At 41.2% G+C, this 20,330-nt stretch overlaps 1 pseudogene; it reads right to left on the bottom strand.

Annotated features, from left to right (window-relative positions):
* Positions 1 to 2,330: 2,330 nt before the first annotated feature.
* LOC102983396 (hsc70-interacting protein-like) lies at positions 2,331 to 3,429 on the bottom strand (annotated as a pseudogene).
* Positions 3,430 to 20,330: the final 16,901 nt, after the last annotated feature.

Genomic DNA, 20,330 nt, shown 5'->3' on the forward strand with positions numbered 1-20,330 from the left:
CTAAGATCTAAAGAACATTCCAGACAGAAGAAACACTAGTACAAAGCCCCTGAGGTAGGGATAAAATCGCTGTGTTCACAGGGCTGAAAAGAGGCCAGCGTGGCTGGATTACAGCACCCAACGGGGAGAGTGGCATGAGATAAAGTGGGAGAGCCACAGGCTAGGTCACCAGGCAAGGCCTTGCAAACCTGGAGGCCTGTTAGAATGTCCTGGGGAGCTTTAAAAACTATGTGGACCCTCCTCCAGAGATTCTGATTCACTTGATCTGAGGTGGAGCCCAAGCAACGAAGGTTCCCAGGGGATTCCTCTGTGCAGCCAGGGTTGAGAATCAGTGATATCTGTGTTTCACAAGCTGTGGTAGCGAGTTTGTATTTTCTCCTAAGTGGAATGGGAAGTCACTGAAGGGTATTAAGCGGAGGAGAGATGGGATCTGAGTAATTTATTTAAAAGATCCCTCTAGCTTCTATATGGAGAATGGATTTAGTGGATCAAGAGAGGAAGCAAGTGATTGTTGTCTTTTTGTGGACATATGCTTTCATTTCCCCTGGGTAAATACCTAGGAATGGAATTGCTGGAAACAACCCAAATGTCAATCAAAAGTTGAATGGATAAACAAACTGTGATATGTTCATACAAATAAAATACTACTCAGCAAGAAAAACAACTACTGATACATGCGGTAACATAGATGAATCTCAAAACCATTATGTTGAGCAAAATCAGGCAGACACAAAAGCCTGTATACTATACTAACCCTCTTATGAGGAATAACAATCAGAAATGGTTGCCGCTAGGGGGTAGAGACTGACTGGAAGGGGGTTAGTAGGGAATTTATTAGGGTAATGGAAATGTACTACATCTTGATTACATGAGTATACACGTTTATCAAAACTCATTTGAACTGTACACTTAGCATCTGTACATTTCATCGTATGTGGATTTTACCTCAATTCAAAAAATGAAAAAGGACTACTACACACGTACTAGAATGATTTTTAAAAAAATTCCAAGTGCTGGAGAGGATGCAGAACAACTGGAACTCTCAGATGTTACTGGCGAGAGTGTGAGATGGAAAATAGTTTGGCGGTTTCTGACAAAATTAAACAGGCACTTACCATATGATTCAGCAATCTCACATCTAGTTATTTACGCAGGAGAAATAAAATATGTCACACAGAGACCTGTATGTGAATGTGTGTATAGAAAAGCGACAGGGGTTACAGTTAGGAGGATCTTTGCAGTGTCCTGCTGAAAGAGGATGGCATAGTCTAGGCTAAGGAGATGGAGATGAAAGATTGGAGATGGTGTGGAGATAGGATATGGAGATGAAGAGAAGTCAACAAATTCAGGATATATTCTGGAGGTAGAAGCTGAGGGAACCCCATTGTTGATTGTGTGAGAAGAAGAGAGGAATCAAGAATGACTTTTAGGTTTTTCGTATAAGCATCTGGGTGGGTGATGCTATCATTTACGGGGCTGCGGAAGCCTGGGATGAGTAGGCTAGGGGAGAGGAAAATCAAGAGCTCTTTTTTAACCATGGTAAGTCTGAGATGTTTATTCGACTTCTTGGGTATTTCAGCAGCGGATTTCTGGAAAAGATGCTTCCATCTTTTACTGTTAAAATATAAACTTTCAATCTGGTCCAGTGGAGGATGCTGTGATGATAGGTGGCAGTAGAATGTAGTTCTTTGAATTTGTGACAGAGTCAGGAACAGGCTTATGAGAAGCAGAATTAGATATACTTAAATGTTTCTGTATGATTGTGGACCCAACAGATAGAGAGAATAAAAAAAAATGTTGAGAATGAGATGAAACAATAAATAGTTTAATCCAAGCAATGGTGTAGTCACCTGACTGGAGGTTTCTAAGAACTAATCAGGCTTGAAAATTAGATAATGATATGATTTGGATTTAGGGATGTTAGTTATCTGCTGCTACATAACAAACTACCCCAAAATTTATATTAATAAGAATATAAATGTTTATTATCTTACACAGTTTCTGTGGATTGGGAATTTGGGAACAGCTTAGTGAGTTTTGTTTTTTAGCAGGAAGGGCTTAATTGTCGTTGTTGTTGTTTTAATATTTTTCAGGTTTAAAACGTGTTTATAAAGCTTTTAATTCCCAGTAGGAAAATGTTATCTGAATGATTGTTCTAATAGCAAACCACTGTAAATTGTTTCAACTGCATTTGGGACAGAGGGAGAGAGATTATTTTCAAAGCACCATAGCTTTCTTCATGAGAAGGTCAGAGGTACACTGGTTTGTATTATTGCAACATCCATTAGGTGATCTTTCCTTCAGCATGGGCTTTATTTGTCAGAAGGGCCTTAGGCTTGACCTCCCAATTTGGCTGAAGATTTACTGATGAGATTCACAACCTTTGGGTTGCTCTGATATTTCAACATATTTGCCAAGTTCTGGGGCACATCCTGGAAGGCCGTCATAACTTCTGGATCCTGCATGGCCGCAAGAACCCCGGGATCACTAATAATTTCATTGAGCCCAAGCATTCCTGCCATTCCAGGCATACCCCCTCCCATTCCAGGCATTCCTCCAGGAAAATTACCCCGTGTTGGCCCAGGAAAGCCACCGGAAAAATAGCCATATTGGAGTTCCTGGTTGTCTTCTTATTCCTCCCTCTGGGCTCTCTTTTGTTCTTCCCGAGCCTTCTTGACCCTTTCTATTTTTTCTTTGATCTCTCGCTCTTCATGTTTTCACTCATACTTTCTCTGATGTTCAGCCATTTTCTGGGCCCTCGGTTGAACTTCTTTCAGCGTTGCACTAGCGTCTTCATCATAATCCAGTTTAAAGGCAAAGGCAAGATCATGGACTGCTTCTACACAGTGGCCCAGAGGTATGTGCGCTTTCCCTGCCCACTTATAAGGCTGAGCTGAATCTGGATTTATTTCAATATCTCTGTCACAGTCTCAGATGACAGCATTTGGCTTCTGTAATTTGACGAAGACACGGGCTCTCTTGGCATATGGAATGGCCAGGCAAGGATTCAGCTTGATGGTATCTGTGAACAAGTCAATGGTTTTCTGTAGTTCACCATCATTTAGGGCCTCAGTGGCAGCCACATTTTTATCCTTTGCCTCATCCATCATCCCCTGAGTTATCTCAACATTTGCATCTCCCATTTCTTGAGGGGGCATCCGTGTCTGGTTCAATCACACCTTCAATTTCTAGATCACTTTCCTCACTTGATGTTTCATCTGTCTTTATGTTTTCCTCTGCTTTCTCACTATCTGGTTTTTCTTTCTTGGTATGTGCTGATTTAGTTTTATGAGTAGCAGGTGGTATTTTACCTCCAATGACCTCCACCCACTCCCTCAGGAAGTGCATTTCTTCAGTGTTCAGGACACTGGCATCCTGCTGACACATTTTCATGAAGGTTCAAAGCTCGTTCACTTTGGGAAGGTCCATAGTCCGGCCAGGCTGAGGCTGAGGTCGGATTCCAGCCCAGGGCACTAGCTCAGCGTGACTACATAGAAGGGTGAGGCAGCTTAGTTCTGAGTCCAGGTCCCTCTTAAAGTTGCAGTTCAATATGTTGGCCAGGGCTACAGTTTTTGAAGGCTTGACTGGGGCTAGAGAATCTGTTTCCCAGATGGGTGATTCATACACATGGCAAGTTAATGCTGGCTGTTGGTAGGAGGACTCAGTTCCTTACCACGTAGACGGCTCCCTGGGCTGCATGAGTAGCTGGCTTCCTCCACAGCAAAAAATCCAAGAGTGTGCAAGGTAGAAGAAGCAATGTCTTTTATGTCCTAGCTTCAGAAGTCACTCTCCATCATTTCCACAATATCCTATTGATTACAGGTCAGCCTCATTCAGAGTGGAAGTGTCTACACAGGGAAGTGACTAACAGGAGGAGAGCATCGCTGGAGGCCCTTTTGGAGGCTGGTGTCAGCTCCCTTTTTAAGTTTTGTAGTTTATGATATATTAGTAGTGTAAAGGGACTCACCTTCGTAGTGGCGTATGAGAAAAATTCCCCTAGATACTCGTGGCTCCAGACCTCATATGCAATTCAACCAGCTTTAGAAGATATCATCAAAAGAATTTGAGAAGATAAACTTTTTTTAAATAAGTTTTTTTATCCAGTATCCCACAATAGTAACGTTTTGTAAAACTATAAGCATTTTGTAAAACAATAAGCATTTTTGAAAACATTGAGAAGGCTTACAATTAAATATAGTAGTGTTCTGAAAATCACACACATGGTATTGGTATTTTTGTGTAAAGGAATCTGTATATTTAGTGTTTTAAGTTTTTATAATGTTTAGGAGAATACGACCTATTGGAATGACACATTGTATGTGTAATGCTTATTTAAAATGTGTAACCAAGTAATTGATTTACATTTGTGATTTTAAGTGGAAATCTTTCAAATGTAAATACACTATTAGACATTTAAAAAACTTAAAATTAACATATTTATAATATCAATTTTTTAGATATATGTGAATTACTTAAGTACTTGGAAAGTGTTTGTTGGTTTTGGTTTTGGTTTGTGTTTTGGTCAGACAACTGAAGAACTTAAAAAAAATAAATTGAATATATTAAATTTATAAGTGTAGTTAAAATATTTAAAGTAGGTTAATTAACTGTGACCAAACATTCATCAAAAGTCGCCTTAGAGGGACTTCCCTGCTGGTCCAGTGGTTAAGACTCTTCGCTCTCAATGCAGGGGGCCCTCGCTCGATCCCGCACGTCTCAACGAAGATCCTGCATGCGGCAATTAAGACCCGGCGCAGCCAAGTCAAATACAAAAATAAATATATATATTTTTAAAAGCCCCTTTAGGAGGGGTTGTTTAAATTTAGCTATATCTATAAAATTTTATAAATTTATAAGCTTACAGGAAAATCTCCTTGGGTTTTGATTTTGTAAAGTCAAGCATTAATTTTCAAAACCAAAGTAACTTTTGAATACTTTTCCTTGAATGCACAAAAGTTAACCTTAAGTAAATAGGTTCACTTGGATGGCAGTGGGGGAAGGGGGAGAAGAGAGATTTTGGCTGATGGGCCAAGTCTTGCCTGACTAAACTTGGGCCTGACTCTTGTTCCTGCCTGATGGCTGAGCTGGTCCACCAATATGAACTCTTCCCTGCTAGGGCCGGAGGGGGTAAGGGAGAGGGCAGGGAGCCAGGCCTCCACCTGGATTGTCTGTTCCCCCCCTCCCACCTCCTTGATCTCACTGCGCTCTGTGCATGTAATAAGTGCTGCACTAGCCTTAATAACAATTCATAGCCTGATTCTCGCTCTCTCCAAAGAAGCTGAGCACATGGTATACTGGGCTTTATTAACTTGCTCTTTGATTGTCCAAGGGACTTCTAACGGACCTGCAGGACTAATTGTGGTTGTATTAAGCAGAGAGTACAATAAAAAATATCAGAGAGTCCTGGACGTAAAAGCTGCAAATTCACCACATTGTAGTGATATGACTTACAGATATAAAACAAAAAAATAGTCAAACTTTGATTAGTATGGGGTAGCACAGTCTCACATTTAGCTTTGGGTTGTAATATTGAAGTTTTTAATTTACTATAACTGAACTATGCCTGAACACCCTACCCAGCTGGGTTGTGGGCAGGAATGCTCTTAAATTTCCCGTTAACTGTATTTTTGTGTCTTCCATGAAAGTTCAACTCCCAGTTCATGCTTTTTGCCTGGGATGGAATCTAGGTGCCTGAGGAGAGCCTCAGCAGTCCTGAGCGCCAGAACAGGGGCTGCTCTTTGTCCCAGAATGCCCTGCTCTTCAAAATGGCACCTGTCTAGTGCCTGACCCTGCTGCCCTTCCCATGGGTTTTAGCATAGTTTCCTATTGCTGCTGTAACAAGTTATCACAGACTTGGTGGCTTAAAACAACGCTTTGTTCTCTCATAGTTTTGGAAGGTGTAAGTCCACTGTCAAGGTATCATCACGTCCTGCTGAAGTTTCCAGGAAATACTTCCTTGACTCTTCCTAGCTCCTGGTGGCTCCTGGCAATCCTTGGCATTCCCTGGACTGTAGCTGCATCATTCTCATTTCTACCTCCATCTTCACATGGCCATCTTCCCTCTGTATGCCTCTCTGGGTCTTCATGTGGCCTTCTCATTAGGATGAGAGGTCAGTCATTGGGTTTAGGGCCCACACGAATCCAGCAAGATCTCATCTAAACTAATGACATCTGCAAAGACCCCGTTTCCTAATAAGAAGGGTCACATTCTGAGGGTCCAGGTGGACATGAACTTGGGGAGATACTATTTAACACAGTAGACCATTCAACACACAAAGGTACTGGGGCTGCAAGTTCAGGCCATGTTTAGAGCCAGGTGCTTGAGGACGTGGAGTGTTGTGACGAGGATGCTGAGGTTTGCTCTCTACCCAAAGAAGAGGCATCCAGTGCTCTATGCAGGAGAGTATCGTGGTCAGAGTTTCATGAAGGATTGCTTTGGTCACAGTGTGTAAAATAAATTGGAGCAGGGAGGGCTAAGGAGGAAAGAAAACCAATTTTACCATTGGATAATCAAGTGATAGGTAATACAGTCTTGAGTCAGCATAGATGGTATAGGAAGAAGAGGAAGGGACAAGTGGGAGACGTATCGTAAATTCAAAGTTAACCAGACTTGGCAATTAATATGTGGCTGGGAGGAAGCGAGTGAAGAAAGGGAAGCGTGTAGGGGGCTGAACAATATGGGTGGTCCCTGAACATCGCTGACTGGTTGCCAAATGAGAGATAGTATTACCCAGAGGGCTGGGATCAAAGAGAAAGGCAAGGCTTGAGGATCCCACAGTGGTGGACCCCAGTGACATTATGAGTGGTTAGGGAATTGGAAGTAGGCTCTTTCAGTTGGGATTATTTCCATGAAAAGTATTCTACGTTTGTATAAGAGGATTCCATGGCATAGGCCTTACCTGCTTTTGCTTTTGGGGTTTTTTTTTTTTAATTTTTTTTAAACAAACCCAATTTTTATTTAATTAAATTAATTTATTTATTTACTTTTGGCTGCATTGGGTCTTTGTTGCTGTGCGCGGGCTTTCTCTAGTTGTGGCGAGCGGGGGCTACTCTTCGTTGCAGTGCGTGGGCTTCTCATTGCGGTGGCTTTTCTTGTTGCGGAGCACGGGCTCTAGGAGCCCGGGCTTCAGTAGCTATGGCTCACAGGCTCTAGAGCGCAGGCTCAGTAGCTGTGGCGCACGGGCTTGGTTGCTCCGCGACATGTGGGATCTTCCCGGACCAGGGCTCGAACCCGTGTCCCCTGCATTGGCAGGCAGATTCTTAACCACTGCACCACCAGGGACGTTTTGCTTTTGTTTTTTTTTAATACTCTTTACCTACATCAGGTTCTTTGTCTGTATAATGTATCTTTAATTGTAATAGATATTGCCAGGTTACTTTCCTAAAAGGCTGTAACAATTCACTTTTTTACTGGCATTGTATGAGAGTTCCCTTTCCTCCTTATTCCCACGATTAGTAGGTATTTCACTCTTTAATTTTTGCTATGTGAAAATATGACTTCTTCAAATGGCTGCAAAACATTCTGCCATGTCAACATACCGTAAAATACTTAAACATTTTCCTATTTTTGGACATTAGATTGTTTCCCATTTTTTGCTGTAATAAAATTAATAACCCAGAAATGGGCATTTTTATACATAAATCTTTGTCCATCCAATGATACTTACAATGAAACTTATAATTTGAAAGAGGATGACATAGGTATAGTTTCCTCAGGCTCTTGCTTTGTTGTTTTTCTTCCTGTGTGCCTTTCTTTCTTTTCACTGATAATATTTTAGGTGGACTGAGAGAGTTATAAGAAAGGGAAAGGGTTAAAACAAAGATTTATAATTTTCTTTGAATTCTATTAATATATGTTATTCCTTATTCACTACCAAAGTGATCTGAAATTGTATTAAGCTACTATTAATTCCCTAATTTTACTATATGCATAGATAAAGTTTCTCATTTTATGGAGGGAAGAACAAATGCATCCTAGTATCCTAGCACTGTCTGTAACCTACAAAAGCAGCTTAACTTTTTATTTTCTTAGACATCGAACTTCTGAAAAGCATCAAACTTTTCTTGCCATGATGATGAAAAAAAAAGATGAGATTTAAATCTTGATACCATGAATGGTATATATTATAATATATGACTGGAAAAATAAACAGCCTTTTCTATATTCTTCTCCCTTAAATTTTAGCTATTAGAGTCAGAATGCTTCGATTGCAGAATTCTCACTTGAGCAAGGTTTTTATATAACATTATTCATATTCTTGGCCTTGGATGCCAATTAAGTCTCTCAAGTCTAAAATTGCTTTGTTTGCTTTTTAAAGAAATCTGCCCACCTTACAGACCTACAAGTTAACTAACCAGCCTGCTTTCTTTCCCCCCCAGAGGACTTTGCTCTGTTGGTTTTCTGCCAGCTCTTCCTTTCAAACTGAAATAGTTCAGTTTCTCTGTTTCTAGAACATAGAATTCATTACTCCTGGATTTTTGCCAACAATGTCCCTCTCATGTTTTTAAAACTAAGATGAATGTTACAGAGTGACCTAGTGGGCTCGACCCATGATTAGAAGTCAGTCAGTGATATATGATATGTCTGCATGGATGCTCTGTTCTGGGTAGTGGGGCTGCTAGGGGAATGGGCCTCTGGGAGGGTGGGGAGGGCATCCAGGGTGAAGCCTAGGGACTGGAGGGGAGAAATATGTGTGAGAGATTAGGTAAGATTTGGCTGATGTGAGGCAAGACTCAGATTCTTCCCCTGCCCTCAGGGCCCTGGTGAGTCTCTACCATAGAAAGGGCATAGTCATGAATTCCTTTTGGCCATTTAGATGGAAAACAGAAAGCCAGGTGACAGAGAATATTTATAAAGGGCTCTAAGAAGAACCACTCCTTTTTTTTTTTTTTTTTTTTTTTTAATTTTTCAGTTCTCCTTTTCTCTTCCTACCTCTGCAACCCTCCTTAGCCTCTTGTTTCTACTAGTACTGAAAAGGTGGGCCTTCCTGCAACAGAGCGGAAGTCTTAGGAACGTATACGTCTGCACCACCTTAGGCCAGGTGAATTTTTCATTCATGTGGCTCTGCTGAATAACATAGGGAGATTTCTTTACCTTTTAGGTTACTTTCTAAGAATATGTTAGTGTTTAAATTCTTTTCCAGTTGGCTGTGTATTTTAAAATTAAGCTTTTCATGTTGAGATAATTGTAGATTCACATACAGAAGTAATGCTGGGACATCCTGTGTGCCCTTTATCCAGTATCCCACAATAGTAACATTTTGTAAAACTATAGTTCAATATTATTGTAGGATACATTAATGTATAATATCATTGGCATTGATACAATCAAGATACATAACATTTCCATCACCAAGGATCCCTCCTGTTGCCCTTTTAGAGTCATATACACTTCAGTGCTTCCCTAACCCCCTCATTATCCCTTGGTAATCACTAATCTATTCTCCATTTCTATAATTTTGTCATTTCAAGAGTGTTATGTAAATTGAATCATACAGTATATAACCTTTCGGTATCAGCTTTTTAAACTCAGCATAAATTCTTGGAGATTTGTGTATGTATCAATAGTTTTTTTTAACTGCTGAGTAATATTTCATGGTATGGATATAGTGCAGTTTGTTTACTATTCACTCATTGAAAGACATCTGGGTTGTTTCCAGTTCTTGGCTACTATGAGTAAAGCCGCTATGAACATTTGTGTACAGGCTTTCATGTGAACATAAGTTTTCATTTCTCTAGGCTAAATGCCCAAGAGTGCAATTGCTGGGCCTTGTGGTAGTTGCATGTTTAGTCTTATAAGAAACTGCCAAACAGTTTTCAAGAGTGGCTGGACCATTTTACATTCCCACAAGCAGTGTACGAGCAATCCAGTTTCTCCACATCCTTGCCAGCATTTGGTGTTGCCACTGTTTTTTTTTGTTTTTTTTTTTTTTCAGCTGTTCTGATAGTAGTGTAGTGATATCTCACTGTGGTTTAAATCTGCATTATTTTCCTGATGGCTAATGATGTTGAACATTTTTTCATGTGCTTATTTGCCATCTGTATTTCCTCTTTGGGAAATGTGTTCATGGTTTTTGCCATTTTCTAATTGAATTGTTTGATTTTTAAAAATTGTTGAGTTTTGAGTGTTCTCCATATAGTCTAGATACTAGTTCTTTGTTGAATATGTGGTTTGCAAATATTTTCTCCCAGTCTGTAGATGGATTTTTCATCCTCTTAACAGAGTATTTTGGAGAAAAAAATTTTAATTTTGAGAGATCCAATCTACCAATGTTTCCTTTTATGGATTCTGCTGTTGGTGTCCAGTGTAAGAACTCTTTGTCTACCCCTAGATCCTGAAGATTTCTCCTATGTATTTTTCTCAAGGCTTTATAATTTTACATTTTACAAAGTCCATGCCACATATTTTAAAGTAAGTTTTTAGTTCTCTGCTGTCTGAAATAAGCCTTAGCATGTGGAATCCTTTCTGCCCTCATCTTCTTTCTCAAGCATCTACTGGGTGCCAACTGACTCGAGTCCCTGATACAGTTCCTGACTGGGTACATGATCCTGACTTTGTAATGAGTCAGCTGAGTGATGCACTGGAAGGCATGAACTACGCAGGTAGACTGTTTGGGTTCAAATCCTGGTACCACCTCTCCAAAGCTTTATGATCTTTGGCAAGTTACTTAATCCCTGTGAGCATCAGTTTTTCACATCATTCAGATCTGGGTAAAAATAATAATACCTACTTCTCAGGTTTGCTTCGAGAAGAAAATGAGATATTAGGTATAAAATGCTTAGTGCGGTGCCTGGCACGTGCACAGAAAACATTCAGTAATTGCTAGTTGCTCTCCTTCCTGTTCCCTGTGCAGATAGATTCTCTAGGCACCTTCCCCAACTCAGTCTTCCCCACAGTCTCCATTTTTTTCTTTCTACCTCTCCTGGTCTTAATCATTATACTTCTTTTATGAAACCTGTTTAATCTATTTTAGCATTTAATAGAATTTCCTATCTCCAAATTATTGTGGTATTTATGTATGTGGTCAGGTTACCTTAATTGTTTCATGTACGTATCATGTATCTTTCCAAATATGTATCTCTTTGAGGGCATGTTCCTAGCCCTCCACAGAGTCTAGCTCTACGCTGGGTAACTGTCAAACACTCAGCAAGTCCCCAATACAATGGTAGTGGTGAATCTAAATCACAACATGTTTGGGACTTCCCTGGTGGTCCAGTGGTTAAGACTCCATGCTCCCAATGCAGGGGGTACGGGTTCGATCCCTGGTCTTGGGGGACCAAGGTCCCGCATGCCAGTGCAATGCGGCCAAAAAAATAAATAAATTACAACGTGTTTCATTGAAAGCAATTTGGCAAAATTAATCCAAAGTCTTAAAATCTTTGACCTAGTAATTTACTTGTTCAAAATCTATCCTAAGAATGGTCAAATAGTTAAACAAAAATTTATGCATAGGAATATTTCTTACCGCCTTATCGGTAAAAGTACGGCTTAGAGAAAAACATAAATGTGTAGCAATAAAGAATCAGGAATCATGCAAATTCCATTTATATGGTGGGTTATTACACTGTCAATAAAATTCCATTTTCCTAATCATGGATTATAGAACTATAAGGATATTCACTAAAATACTCTATATTAGTAAAAGCATAGAAATAACCTAAACCCCCAACTATATGGATAAGTTAAATAAAATATTGTCAGAAAACAGAAATACAGTATGATCCCATTTGTCTAAAAAATGTATGTCTATTTAGATACACATAAATATACAAAAGACAGGAAAAATATACTCCAAAATTTTAGTGGTAATTGTCTTTGAGTAATAGCCTTTTGGTGATTTTCATTTTAATTTTGGCTTCTCTAAAATATAGCATTTAATACTTTTAGCATAAGAAAATAAGAATGAAAGTTATCTGTTTTTTAAATGGTATTTTGGAGACTATTTAATTACACAAATATATTGATCATTCATCCATTGCATTAAGAACATTTATTAACTGCCTACCAACATTTAGACCTAGTACTAGAAACATAATAGAGAGAATAATTGACAAAGTCCTTGAATCACAGTCTAGTGAGGGGTACAAAAATTTACAACAGTGAGGGAATATAGTGATAATACTGAGTGTCATAGAAGCCTAGAAAAAGGTGGGGTTAGGGAGGTAGGATAAGCCTATTTGGTAGAACTTGAGTGTATTAGAGCCAAAAGGAGGGGTGTAGATAGGGAAGAATGACCCCAGTTTAGGGTTACGCATTTTCCAAGGTTCTGAATGGATACCGCTGAAGAAATGTGAAAAGCCATGGAGCAGGGGGAGGGTTTGGAAGGGGAACTAGCAAAAGTAAGTAGTTATGTTGATCACACATTCTATCCTTAAGCGTAAACACAGAAAAAATGGCAATTAATGGTGTTAAATGGGAATGCTAAGATCATATTTTTGCTTTAAAAGATCACACTGACCATTGAGTAGGGAATGAATTAGAGGGAGACAGGATTGGAGGCAGGGAGACAAGTCGGATGGTGGTTTAAGTCACTGAGAAGATGGTCGTGGCTGTAGGAATGGAGAGACGAAGCCTGATGTAGATGTGACCTGGTGATAGATTGGATTGGTGGTGGTGGTGATGATGGTGGAGGAGATGTCAAAGGAAAAGCAAGGGTCAAGGATGATGTTTTGACTCCTGGGTTTGCAAATTGTGGATGGTGGTACCACTAATTGAGATATGGAACAGATAAGGAAGCACAAAGCAGGAGGGAAAATGAGTTCACTTTGGCTACACCGAGTTTGGACTGCCTGTGGGAAGTCCAATGGGGTGCTCAGAAAGTTATTGGAGATACAAGTATAGATGTATATGTTTTGGGGGGCAGTCATGAGCGTAGATGAGAGCACCAAGAGATACATGTAGAATGAGAAGATAATAGGGCCTAGGACAGAACCCTAAGGAAAACCAACATTTAAGAGACTGAAAGTGAGAAAGCAAATTGACTCAAAGCTCGTCTGGGACAGAAATTTTTTGTGTGATGTAATTTACAACTCCTTCTGGGAAGCAATTAGCATTCCTGATAAAGTGCGTGAACAGTTTTCTGACAGACTTTAATAAGACTGAGAACTCCTTCTGGGAAGCTAGGGTTACCCATCCAGCTGATTGACTAGCCTAATAATCTTTAACCAGATGTTCTTTTTTTTTTTGTATCCATTTCTAAACATGGCTGGTGAACCATTCCTTTTTTCTAATAAAATGTCTCAACCAAAATTACTCCTGCAGTTGAATTTTCTAAAAAGCTTCTCATTTACTCAAAAACAATTTGTCTGAGGCATTGCTGTAACAAAAGAGAAAGAGGAGCCTGCAAGAGAATTAGAAGAGGCCAGAGAGATAGGAGAGAAACCAGAAGTGTTGATGTTATGTGAAAGGAGACTTTCACCAGGTGAAAGTATTTCAAGAAACAGGGCATGAACAGACAACAGTGTTAAATGTGAGTGAAAGGTCAAGTAAAACAAGGATGAGAAATTGCCCCTGATTTTAGCAGTAAGAATGTCAATGGTGATCCTGGCAAGGGCGGTTTCTCTGGGGTGATTGGGGGGCATAAGTCAGATTTCAGGAGGCTTGAGTGAGTACAGACCATTCTTTGAAAAAGTGTGACTGTAAAGGGGAAGGCAGGGGAAGGGAGATTTGAGGCTGTTTCATTTTAGAGGGAGGCAGAAGTATATTAAATATGTTTAGGAAGGAGTTAGTAGCCAGAGAAGTAGAAGGTACCTGAAAGAGAAGGGCTAATCTTGAGGCAGAGACCAGAAAAAGGTGAAGCCAGTTTCAGGAGACTGAGCCCAGGTGAAGGGAAGGTCACACATGCCTCCCATTGTGATAGAAAAGGGGGAGGGTGAGTCTGCAGGGAAGACCTTTGGCAAGTTTGGTGGTAGAAGGTCGGAGACATTCCTCTCCAGTGGCTTCTGTTACATCTGTGATGTAGAAGGTTAGGAGCTCCGCTGAAAATGCCTAGGTAAGTGGCAGGATGGCGGACTGAGGACAGGGAGAAAGTTCTGAGCAAGATCCCAATAAGAATGGGAGATTGAACTGTCTGGGGAAATAGTGAGTGATTTCGGGACATGGTGGAGGTGGAGGATAATGAACACTGCGTGGAAACAACCAGCACAGGTCTGTGATTTTTTTCCTGTGGTGCTTTGAAGTCCGGATTTAGGCATGGGGACAAGTAAACTGGACTGTCGTTAATGAAACCACTGAAACTTTGCAGGTCCCTCTGGCCAATCCTTAGTCTGGAACCTAGGCTCTGTTTTCTTCTTACTTTATAGACACTTCCAGTTGATCTCATCCACTCCCATGGCCTCAGTTAACCTCTCTATGCTGGTGAATCCTTAACCAGTATTTGCAGCCCAGCCTTCCTCTAGAGCAGCAGACTCTCAACCCCATCTGCCTTAAGGGCATCTTCAGTTGGTTGTCTCCTCAAGCTGAACTCCTATCTCCACTCTCGCATTTCCTTTCCTCAGCAATTTCCTTCCTTTCCTTTGCTCCGGGAGCCGGGGGTTTGTCGTTTTCACCACGCAAGCCTCTCAGCGCTTAGTGAATGTCTGGTGGAATTTCAAAGGAAGAAACCCACTCAGTTCTCTAAGCCAGAGGCCTGGGAGTCATCTTTTAATCCAACGTCTTCACCTCTGACATGCAATCCGTCACACACAAGTGTCCACAACTAAATGTGCCTCACGGCAGGAAAAAGAAAAGAGTGAATGATCAAACAAGAAACTTAAGTGTTGGCTTTAACTCCTTTTCTTTGCTTCCTTAAAATTGGAACTAAACCAGTGTGTGGGGGGTGCCTCCCTCCCTGCTTTCTCTCCCCCTCTGCACCCGGCAGCCTTAGAGAAAGTGGGAGCGAGTTTTTCATTTGCTAATGATTTGGGCTCAGGTTATAATGGACCATTAAGGTGTTTTGTGGAAGAAAAGAGGAAAATGGAGCTTTCCGGTGAGGGATAAAAAGACTGTGGAGGGGCACACCGGGACTCAGGAGGGGCCTGGGATCTGACCCAGACTTTTCCGCGAAGGGGGGCCGAGAAGGACCCTGCGAGGGGCCCGAGTTCTCCTGACCGTGGCCGGCTCTTTGTCCGCCCCGGCTTTGCGTGCAGGGACAGGGCTTGGACAGCTCAACACGTTCACTGCCCAACAGGACCTTCCTTTGGTTGCCCAGACGTTGCTCCCTCCCGGGACGCCACAGGGACCCCGTAAGCCCCAGAGACATCCCTTGGGCACCTAGATGGTTGGGGGAAGCTCTCACACCCCTGCCCGGAGCAGGCGCTGAACGGGGCGCGCTAGAGACCTCCGGAGGACTGGGACAGCGTTAAGCATGCCTCCACCACAGGCTGCTTTGCCTACTTGTCTCCCTTCCGTGCGTGATCAGTGGCTGTCCTCCACGCCTCCGTCTCTCACCTGGTACCTGCAGAAAGCCTCCTGCCTCGTGTCTCACCTTCACCATCCGTTCCTCACACAGAAGCCAGAGGTTTTGTTTAAAAACAAAACCCCAAACAACAACACCCCACTAGACCCCCATCCTCACCCCAACCCGGCTAACACCTGTCATCTTTCAGGTGTATGCTTCCCCCGCACCCTGTAGTTAATTGTCATCACCTGTTTATGTTTTTAACTACCCTACGGGCAGAGAATAGACCTATTTGCCTCTTTACTTGCAACCTTGTCTTCCGTGCTTCGAATGTGGTGGATGGAAGCAAGATCTACTCAGGTGGTTCTGAAACTTGAGCGTGAATCCGAATTACGTGGAAGGCTCGTTAAAACACACATCGCTGGGGCTTCCCTGGTGGTGCAGGGGTTGAGAGTCCGCCTGCCGATGCAGGGGACGCGGGTTCGCGCCCCGGTCCGGGAGGATCCCACGTGCCGCGGAGCGGCTGGGCCCGTGAGCCGTGGCCGCTGAGCCTGCGCGTCCGGAGCCTGTGCTCCGCAACGGGAGAGGCCACAGCAGTGAGAGGCCCGCGTACCGCAAAAAACAAACAAACAAAAAAACCAAAAAACCCCCACACATTGCTGGATCCCCCTTTCCAATTCAGTCGGTCTGGGGCGGGGACGGAAATAATGGAGCTCTGACAGGTTCTCAGGACCAGTTGCTGCTGCTGGTTGGACATCACATTTTGAGTTACCACCGCTCTGCATCTAATTAGAGAAGACTGGAGGGGTAGATTGGAGCGACTTTTCAGATAAGAAGAAAGGTGGGTGGGAAACAAGCTTTGGAAGTCTTGGAGGTAGTGGCTAAAATAGAGATATTTGAATTTGATATTAAATTTGGCAAAACTTCCCAATAGTTGACAAGTTTGAGGGAGTAACTATGAGAATACATGGTTGAAGTGGCCTGTAAATGAAGTTATGATATGCAGGCTGGCAAAGACCTGGAAAAAGAATTACTTTAAAAAGTAAAATACTGAAATGATAAAGATGAAAGAAGTGAAAAGGAAGATTGTAAAATGAATTACGTACCATCATTCCAATTTTATTAAAAAAGCCTAGGAAAAAACCTGAAAAGATATGGCAATGTTTACAATAGTTATCCCGATGGGTGAGTTTTATCACCTTTCTTCGCCTTTCTAAATTTCAAAAATTCTCTCCATCATCTTGTTTTCCCTTCATGACTGAGAAAAGCTTCTCCTGTTTTGAACCTCCACAGTCTTGGGCATTTCCATCTGGCTGAATTAAATTATTTCCTCTTCTGTCCCTCTGTCAGACTTATTTCTCTTTGACATCTTAAATTGTGCCAGAAGTATGAAAATCAACAAAATTAAAATAAATCAAAGACAAGCAAAAGAAAACAAAGAAAAGGAAGAAAGAACCTCAAGAAGAGAAATAATTTAGTCAGTCCTGACATCAGCGAGAAAGTATCTTGGTCATTGGCCCTCCGATCATTCTATATATTGGAAGGTTGTAACCACCCGCCTGCCAGGCTGTTCATGACTGGTGACCTCATCGACTGGTCAGTCAGGGAGCTCTATTCCTAATCTCTTACCCATCACCTCCTGTTTTTTCTCATGGGGTCAGGATTGTTCCCAACTTTACTCTTCCCATACAGAGTTCTACCTACTTATCCCTCTTTGAAGTAGATCCCCTCCCAGCCATCAGGCAATGTGCTGAGGATTGTTCCCAACCTTACTCTTCCCGTACAGAGTTCTACCTACTTATCCCTCTTTGAAGTAGATCCCCTCCCAGCCAAATAATATCACTCAAAAGAGTTATTCTTTTCTGTAATTTATTTATTAAAATTATTTTTTTAAAAAACTGCTTGACAACTTAAGCCCTCTTAATAGCAAGGTTTATTTGGGGCATAAATTCAAAGTTCTAAACAGTTAAAGTACATATAAACTTTTAGAACAGAACCCGTTTTATCCATGAGAGCACTTGTGCAATAAAAATTGTGTATACATTATTTGTCATAACATATACCAGTTGGCAATGGTATTTGCCAGGAAGAATTTCTTGCTCATTTCTTTAAAGGAATGAGATATATAGGACTTTGGCATACGTATCTACTTCATTTCAGAGATGAACAATTCTGAATTTTGTGTCTAGGCCTTATAATTCTTTACGTACAGAGTAGAAACAAATGAAATAAGTAACATTTATAGGTTTAATCATGTATGGTTTCAAAATCAGGAATATGAATATATATTGAAATTTTTTCTATAAAAGTCTATTATGGAAGAAGATAATTAAACTGTATGCCTACAGCGAAATGAAAGGGATATATAAAATTTTAATTATTACCATGCACACTGATCAGACCAGGAAAGACTAGAATCTTGATATTTCAACTACACTGACTACTCTGTACCTATTTTCTTGAATGTCCTTTTATCTCTGATAATAAAGTGTGAATTAACAGGACCAGGAAATGGTGATCATGAATGATTTGGTAAGTTAAGACAGTAAGTGACCGAGTAGAACCAGAAACTCATTTTCCTCATTGCCAGCTTAGTACTTCTTATTCTAGACTGTATTAAATGTGCTGCCACAAGGCAAACCATGTCATTGCTGGTCCCATTTTAGAAAGAGCTTGTATAAAAGTTTCCTTTGTGGTCAGGCAAAAGACACCTATTATTTAAAAAATGTCAGTGGCTGATCATTACTGAGGAAATGTTTTTATGCGTTGTCTATTCAAGTTGTCCTCCATTTCTACAAATAATCATTACCTTCTAAGTTTGGTAAGAACAATCAGAAATTACTGAGAAAAGGGATGTTGGATATCATCTTGTCTGTCATCTCAATGGGGAAACTAAGACCCAAAGAAATTTTCCAGAGTTATAGTGTGAGTTGATGGGAGTCTCCAGACTTTTAGTCCAGGGCTATTTATGGCACATGGCACTACCTCAGCAGATCAGTATTCTGAAACAGTGTGGCCTAACTGAGAGGATGTTCCTGGGACCATCAGTCTTGATCAACGTTATCAGTGTTGGGAGTTTGTGTGCCATTTTACCTCTTTATTTTTCTCATCCATTCAATACACTTTCATTTTGTTGCCTGATGTTTTGGGAGTGGGGATAGTCAGAAAAAAACAAGTTAAAAGCTAGGTGGCAAATGTGATTTAATTTATTTTTAATTTTTATTTATTTATTTTTTGCAGGGGAATGAGTGAAGTAAGGTTGGCTGGAATGTAGAAAAGTTGCAATTTTCAATGGAGAGAAGGCCAAGAAAGAGAGATGGGAGGGATGGCCTTCCTACTGCCAGGGCCTCTGCTGGGCACTTTTATGGAGTTATCTCATTCCCCTTAACACCCCTGTTAACCAGCCTGTTAACCTCATTTTATTACTCATGAAGAAATTGAGGATCAGAGCAGTTTTGTAATTTACCCCACAGTCACACAGCTGATAACCTGTAGAGTCAGATTCAATGCAGGGTCTGTGTGGCCGCGAAGCCTGTGTCCTTTTACTTTTGCAGTAGAGTATGTGAAAGGTGAACCAATGAAAATAACAGTAACTGAAGTCCAATATTAATAACTGTAATAATGATAGCATAGTGCTTTCCACATGTGCTCTCTTTGAACAGGATTAAGTGAGCACATGAACAGGACTGATAGGGTGTCTTTGTACTCTTCATTAGTGAAGCAGGCAAGGGAGAAAGAGGACATATACTTAAGATTTCCTTTGGTTTACTTTGCTTTCTGAAAAATAATTGGAAGGCTCAATTAGTTTTGTTTTGCCACGTTTATCAGCTTATTATGTTCTTGATGTGGGTGGATGGGTTGGTGTGTGATTGTGTGAAATCAAACCTGATATATTCAAAAGAATTCTCCCAGTGGATAAATATGCCTTTGGGTTTGATATTGAATTTTGTAATTAGTGATCTCTGTTCCTGTTTACTGAATGGGATTTTTAATCTGTACCCAGGTCTCTTCCCTTCTGAAGCTGAATGTCATATATACTCTTATTTCTTTTGGGGACCCACAAAAGATGTATGTTAAACTCCAATGAAAAAGTAAGTTATACCCCCAAATTAATCTCTGGTAACTAATTTTATATTAGTCTGCAGCTGCAGTTTTAGAATTAAGCCCAATTTTCATATTTGGAAGGCCATGTCCAGTTCTCTAACACTGTGTAACAAAGGTGGTGTCAATTTATAAATAATTACTGTCTTCTAATGAAGTGCTCATTTACAACTATCATTTCGATACAAACTTAGGTAAAGATGGGTTCCGGCTCCAAAACTGGATTTTCTGTATTTAAAAATGTCATTCTAATTCTCAACTCCCCAAAACTGTTACTACGAAAGAACTATGCCATTCAGCCTAAAAATAAAACCTCTCACCCAAACTACACTCCTTAATAGCCACATTTTAATCTACATAATTTTGAACTAAGTTGAAAGAATCCATTTCTAGTACAGTGATGTCAGACAAGAGTTGGAACTGGGACAGTGTGAAAGGGACAATTTAAAAGCCCACCCCCCTGCTTGGAGACACCTCAAGAATTCCCAGGCTCACAAGGGAGATGAAGGAAGAGATTTTAAAAGCTGAAGAGTGCTGCTCTTGACAAGCCCCTGCGGACACAGGCCGAGCCGGCTGCGGCGAGGGCCGCGAAGAGTTAACAAGGGACCGAACCCCCCTCGCCTCGGGCTCTCCGCGCGCTCCCCCCGCCCTCCTGTCCCCACCCTCTCGTTTTGGCAAGGGATTAAAGTGCTCCCCCCTGTGGCAGCAGTGACCCAGAAATGAGTTTGATTCACACAGTCCTTCCTCCATAACCAGCCAAACGCCCGTCCGAGAGTGCCTCCCTGCGCGAGCGCCGGGTGTGTGCGCGCGGGCGAGAGCAGGGGCCCGCCCGGCTCCCCGCCCGCCAGTCAG

This window comes from Physeter macrocephalus, chromosome 7 (assembly GCF_002837175.3).
Source record: "Physeter macrocephalus isolate SW-GA chromosome 7, ASM283717v5, whole genome shotgun sequence".
Taxonomy (NCBI): domain Eukaryota; kingdom Metazoa; phylum Chordata; class Mammalia; order Artiodactyla; family Physeteridae; genus Physeter; species Physeter macrocephalus.